We start from the raw sequence: 6796 nt of genomic DNA on the forward strand, positions 1-6796 counted from the left end.
ATGCATTTTGGAAGGAAATATAATCATAAGGTGAAACTGCCTGAACTGTGGAGGTTATTTTCTTAGACTGAAGGGGGAAAAGAGAATCCAGAAAAGGAGGAAAAAAGAAATTTGAGGGAGAGAAAAAGTGTGACTTTACAGTTCTGTATTCATAATATTTAGTGCGCACTCTAGCAAGTATTGCAAAAGTCTAAATTCCCTTGAAAATTAATCATGGGACTATAAATCCTAAAAGAGGGGAAGAGACCTATGCTGCTATGGATTGAATTGTGTTCCCCCAAATTCCTTTGTTGAAGTGCTAACCCCCAATGCAAACTACATTTGGAGATAGGGCATTTAAATAAGGTTAAATGAGGTCATAAGGGTGGTGGTCTATAGAACTGCTAAGAAGAGGAAGAGAGAGATATCTCCCTCGGAACACACACAAAGAAGAGGTCACGCTAGCACACGGCGAGATAGTGGCCACCTACAAGCCAGAAAAAGAGGACTCACCAGAAGCCGATACCCCAATATCAAACTTTCGGCCTCCAAAACTGTGAGAAAATACATGTCTGCTGTTTAAGCCAGGGGTCCCTAACCCCTGGGCTGCAGGCAGGTACCAGTCTGCGGCCTGTTAGGAACCGGGCCGCACAGCAGGAGGTGAGCCGCGGGCAAGCGAGCGAAGCTTCATCTGCTTCTCCCCATCGCTCCCCATCGCTCGCATTACTGCCTGAACCATCTGCCCCATCCCGTCCATGGAAAAACTGTCTTCCACGAAACTGGTCCCTGTGCCAAAAAGTTCGGGGACTGCTGGACTTCAAGCCACCCAATCTATGGTATTTTGATATGGCAGCCCAAGCTAAGACAAATTTCCCACCCTCCGCTTCTCCTGGTGGGCTGATAGAAGTTGCAAGCCCTGAATCATAAATGAGGCAACTTTCTTTATAGAGCTTGAAAGACCAGGCTTCCCGCTTAAAGAATGCAGTGCTCCTTCCAATGCTATGTGACATGGGTTACAGGGAGTAGTATTCACTTTTTATAAGTTATCCCTGCCGCACACACACACAAAGTGGTAAGAGTAATACTAAGAATAGTATGGTATTTGGGAGACAATCTGACAATACCTATCAAAATGTAAAATACATATACAGAATGTAAAATACATATACAAAAAAATTGGGACAAAGGTCCCAATTACATTTCAAAGAGTTTATCCTTAAAAAGTCCACTCACCTAAATGTGCAAAGATGAACACATAAGAATACTCACTGCCACATGGTCTGTAATAGAAAAATACTGGAAGCAGCTGAATTGTCCATCAGTAGAGCACTAGTTAAGTTAATTACGATACAGTCATAGGCTAGAGTATCGTACTACAGTGAAAAAGAATGGGACATTTGTATATATGTCTGTGCCCATCCTCAGTCTGTTTACCCTCACAAACCATCCCCCTGTTCTTCTCTGTATCACGGGAGAGCCCACCAGCTCATGCTGCATCCCATGTCTGCGGGTACCTGCCTGTGCTTGGTCAATGGAAAGCTCTTGAAGGAGATTTGAGGGGCAGTATTTCTAACTGCAACTCTGTCTCCATAGAGCTCAGATCCCACTGGACAGAGCCACTGTGGCTCTGGCTTCCTTCTGGTGAGACAAGCCCCCAACTCTTCCCTTTGACCCACCACGGTAGGGAGGTAATAGCTTCATGCTGTTGCTCACGTCTTGGTTGCCTCAGCATCCTCTGTCTGACTTCTCAGCGATTCTATAACCTGTGTAACCAGTTCCATGTATTAAGTTCTCTCTTTTGAAGCCCTCAGACACAGTGCCGGTACGGAACAGAAACAGTGCCAAGTGGCGAAGCAACCTTCGGGACACTGTAGTGTATGCTCCTTTCTGCACGGAACAACAGGATATCTATCCATAAACATGTATTTGTATATGATCTGAAGAATCATCCAAAAATCATTCATAGTAGAAGCTTCTGTAAATGGGCAGTGGAGGTCTGAAGCGAAATGGAAATTTACCCTCCACTGTATATGTGTTAATACTATTTGAATTTTTACCATATGCAGGCATTTAAAAAAGCTTAAACTTAGTTAAGCTAATAAAAAATACTTTTCAGTTTATGCCGTGATTTTTAGTTTAAGAGGGCTTTCTCTTGTATGACTATGTTTGGACCTATGACCCTGAGGCTGACAGGATGAAGGTCAGAGAATTTCCACCCCACAGAAGCTATAATGATCATGTCACTCCTGGGCTTAAACCCTCCAGGGCTTCCTATGGTTTTTTGGAGAAAGACTAGAATCAATTACACTTTGCAGCCTGACCACTGTCAGGCTGACCACTCGTCTCTGCAGCCTCTTCCAGCCCAGGCAGCACCTTGCTCTCCGTGTACCAGCCTTACTGGGCTTCTCCTAATTCCTGGATATTACAACTCTCTTCCTCTCACCTCGAGGTCCGCTGACACCCTGTCCTTCCTGCCCAAGGGCTATCTTCTCGCTACTAGTTAACATACATGAGGTGTGGCTTAAAATCATACTGGCTCAGTTGCTCCAACTGTGACTTATTTCTTTCCATGTATTTATATTTGTGTGATTGTTTGACTAATACCAGCTTTCAACGAAAGGGTTATTTTAATGAATGACTGACAATGCTGGAGTTACACTACCCTTGAGTGGGAAACCATAACTAGCCCTTACTGACCCCTGGCAGCACTTCCAGATCCTTAAGCAATGGGTGACTTACTCAAGCAGAAAGTGCTTGCCTTTCTGCACGTTATTTTGAAAGCAAGTACATGTCCATTTCTGTACAGAGTCTATAAAACCTTGAAAGTTAAATAGCTTTGTGTAGAACATTAATAGTTAAAATTGTGTTTGTTAATGAAGAAATGGGCAAACATTAACAAAAGAAAATCAGTAGGTTAACTGCATATTTCTCCTCTTTTCTTTCTGTTCCTTCTCCTACAAGATCAGAAAAAGATTTAATAACAATGAAATAACAAGGAATATGTTCTTGTTCTTCTAGTTAATAACCTTTCCTCCACGTAACCTCAGAACTTGTATTTCCAGTTTTCAGGTGTGGGAGCCCAGGTGTAATATGTTCTAGACATTCAATCAGTCACTTCAGAGCCCACTGTGTGCGTGGTCTCCCAAAGGACCTAAGTCAATCCCTGTCTTGAGTTTCAGGCATTTCTGTTATAATGATGATTATAAATGGCCTCCTGTATCAGGTGCTTTGCTGCTATGCTAAAGAGTGGAAGTGTTTTCCTCCTGGGCTTCCCAATATTCAGGCACCATTTCTTTAAGCCATACAAATGGCTGAAACTGAAGCAAGGACCATCAGAAATACGTGCAGTGAAAATGTGTTTAACATGGGGCCAAACTCAAGAGTTCAGGGAGGAGAAGGTGAGGGTTACCTGATTAGGTGTCACCTAGAAAGTCAGCATCACACGTCTCTGGTGCCCAGAAACAGAAGGTTAAATTTACCGGACACTCTGTTCAATGGCCCCTGCCAGTGAAGGATCTGTCACAGGAAGATGGATATAGTCTGTCTGCCAAGTGAATGTTCAGACTTTCCCACTTGGATTCAGTCCCGAATGCCCGGGTCCCTTCCAATCCAGGCTTAAGGTGAAGTCCAGCTTCTGAGTGTTCAGGGCCTGCTGCCCACTGTAGTGGGTCACATGGGAAGAGCCAGGGGGACCGGACAGATTGCTCCAAGAATATAACAAATGACGTGACGGATAACTCAGAGTGTCTGTTTCCTGGCGGTGGGTGATTAATAAACAGCCCACGGGGGCTTCCCTGGTGGCACAGTGGTTGAGAATCTGCCTGCCAATGCAGGGAACATGGGTTTGAGCCCTGGTCTGGGAAGATCCCGCATGCCGCGGAGCGACTGGGCCTGTGAGCCACGACTGCTGAGCCTGCGCGCCTGGAGCCTGTGCTCCGCAACAAGAGAGGCCGCGATAATGAGAGGCCTGCGCACCGCGATGAAGAGTGGCCCCCACTTGCCGCAACTGGAGAAAGCCCTCGCCCAGAAACGAAGACCCAACACAGCCAAAAATCAATAAATTAAAAAAAATAAAAATAAAAAAAAAATAAACAGCCCACGGTCAGGCCCCGACATGCACAGTGGATACACAGACTATTCTGTGACTCTAGACAAATGGTGCCCCGGCTTTTCTCAAGATGACAGTGAATTACACTCCCTCCCACTCACACACACACACACACACACACACACACACACACACACCCCACCACCACCACCACCACCACTATTACTATTATTTATCAAATAGTTACAGGGAGGCCAGACGCTGAGCTAAAAGTTTCAAGGAATATCACAGGAAAATATATGATTCCTGCCCTCAGGAGCTTGTAGTCTCGCCTCACCTTGTGCTTGTATAAATGTCTCTACGAGCACCTCGGATAAGAATGATAATAATAGCTAGAGTCAGTGAGCACTTACTACGTGCTAAACACTATGCTGAGTGATTTACACGTTTTATCCAATTTCATCCTCATAATAACCCTTATAATCCTCTGAGGGTGGTATGACTTTTATCCTCACTATACTGATTAAGACACCAAACAGAAACACAAATAAGTTAGTTAAAACTTGCCCGGGGTCATAGAGCCAGGATGTAGTAGATCTGGGGTTCAAGTAGAGGAGTCAGTCTGGCTCTAAAGCCTGGTATCTTACTTACTCCCCGGGAACAATCAGCGCTGTAATTTAGTAAATATTTCCTATGGGCCAGGCACTGTGCTGAGTTATCTTACATGCATTCCTTTATTTAGTGCTCACAAGTAGTGATTAATTTCATTTATGGAATGCTTTTTAAAATGCTTTCATTTGCTCCTTCCCACATTTCTGTAATAGCAGTACTATTTTTATCTTACAGATGAGCAACCTGAGGCTTAGGGAGTCATAAAACTTTCCCAGGGTTAACACTGTGGGATTCAATCCTTGATCAGTTTTCACCAAGGCTTGACTCCTGCACATTAGCGTTATATGACAGTTCAAGGTAAATGCCTTCAGATAGTAACCCAGACAAGCATTATCCTGAGAAAGACAGTAATACTGCCATTTACATAGTGCTTTACTACTAACACTCAAATTTACTTGAGTCCCATGGTCAGTCTAAGTGCTAGTAGCTCAGATTGTAGATGTCAAACTGAAGTTCAAAAGCTGAGGGGCAGGGCTTCCCTGGTGGCACACTGGTTAAGAATCCGCCTGCCAATGCACGGGACACAGGTTCGAGGCCTGGTCCGGGAAGATCCCACATGCCTCGGAGCAACTAAGCCTGTGCACCACAACTACTGAGCCTGTGCTCTGGAGTCTGCAAGCCACAACTGCTGAGCCCACGTGCCTAGAGCCCATGCTCCACAAGAGAAGCCACCGCAATGAGAAGCCCGCGCACCGCAATGAAGAGTAGCCCCCGCTCGCCGCAACTAGAGAAAGTCCCTGTGCAGCAACAAAGACTCAGCGCAACCAAAAATAAAAATAAATAAAATTTTAAAAAATGAATAAAATCTATCTTTAAAAAAAAAAAAGCTGAGGGGCAGGTCTAGAGTCATACCACTTTGTCCCCACTCCCTGACCTTCATTCATTCACTAGTTCACTTAAGAAACCACCATGCTCTGGAGAGAGAAAGCTGAATAAGATCTTCTGTCTTCTGTAATTCACAGTCAGAGCAGAAGAGCTGAATTCTTTCCCTCTAAATATTTTCTACTCTTGTCTATGGATCCACTTTGACCTCCTGGTGGAAAGATGTGGGTTTGAAAGGGCAGATACTCTGATCCCTGCTGGTAATACTTGCCCCTCGGGCCACTCTTCTGATTCTCTTCACCTTCCTCTCCTTGAACTCTGGTGAAAAGCAGAAATTGACCTTCTAAGGAGACAGAACTGAACACTTGGCCCTGTTGGGGAGACTGGCTCTGCAGTGGTTTTTCAGCATCCGCAAGCAAAGAGTTCTGGTAGCAACCTGAGAGCAAATCAGTAAACTGCAAGCCCTCAAAATGAGTCTACACTTTAGATGTCATCAGGTCCAACTTTCAGATAAGCAGCTGGTGGGAGTGGATGGGGGAGACAAGAACACTTCAGGAAAAGCACCAGACTTCCACCAACAGCTTGGGGGCGGTGGAAAGACCTCGAAGAGGCAACTCCAGAAGTTCAGTAGGTAGGACAAGAAGGTACCAATAACCCTTTGATGATGATGGTGTTGATGAAGAAAAGAGCAGCGAATGTATCCCACAGCCTGCAAGGTGTTTCCTGCCCTAGGCAGGAAGTTTTCCTGGGCTGATTCTCTCTGGCTCTAACTACCCCAGGCAACAAACAGTGAATAGGAAAAAGCATGAGCTTTAGAACCAGACAAGTTAGAGGAGTTTCTTCACGTGTCTATGCAACCTTGGAGATTAATGATTGCAAACTCCCAGAGCAGTGCTCTGAGACAGTGCAGTGCGTGAATGAGAAGGCTTGTTATTGGAGGGCTCAGAAACCGCTGAGGAGGGGGTCAGACAAGAGTGGAATACAGTGTCTGGGACGCACTTCAGGCTGCGCCCGGATCTTGGCTGAATCTGACGCTCGGGGTGGAGGAGCCCAGCACAGCGGCTACCCAGCGTGTGCCCAGCCCTCCCACCGCCGGCCGCGGCTGCCAGGAGGCCGGCCGCTGGCGGGAAGGGGTCAGGAAACCTCAGAGCCGCGCGGAGACAGCAGCCGCCTTGTTCCGCAGCCCGGTGGCTTTTTTTTTTTTTTTTTTCGCCTCCCAGGGGCCAGACATCCCCGTCCCAGCACCGCCCACCGCCACCCCCCACCGCGCCGTTT

At 46.0% G+C, this 6796-nt stretch overlaps 1 protein-coding gene across 5 annotated transcripts in view; it reads right to left on the reverse strand.

The window, feature by feature from the left end:
- COLEC10 (collectin subfamily member 10) overlaps positions 1 to 6796 on the reverse strand; it is a 237312-nt gene that overhangs the window by 205893 nt on the left and 24623 nt on the right. The window lies entirely within an intron of this gene.

This window comes from Balaenoptera acutorostrata, chromosome 17 (assembly GCF_949987535.1).
Source record: "Balaenoptera acutorostrata chromosome 17, mBalAcu1.1, whole genome shotgun sequence".
In the NCBI taxonomy this organism is placed as follows: domain Eukaryota; kingdom Metazoa; phylum Chordata; class Mammalia; order Artiodactyla; family Balaenopteridae; genus Balaenoptera; species Balaenoptera acutorostrata.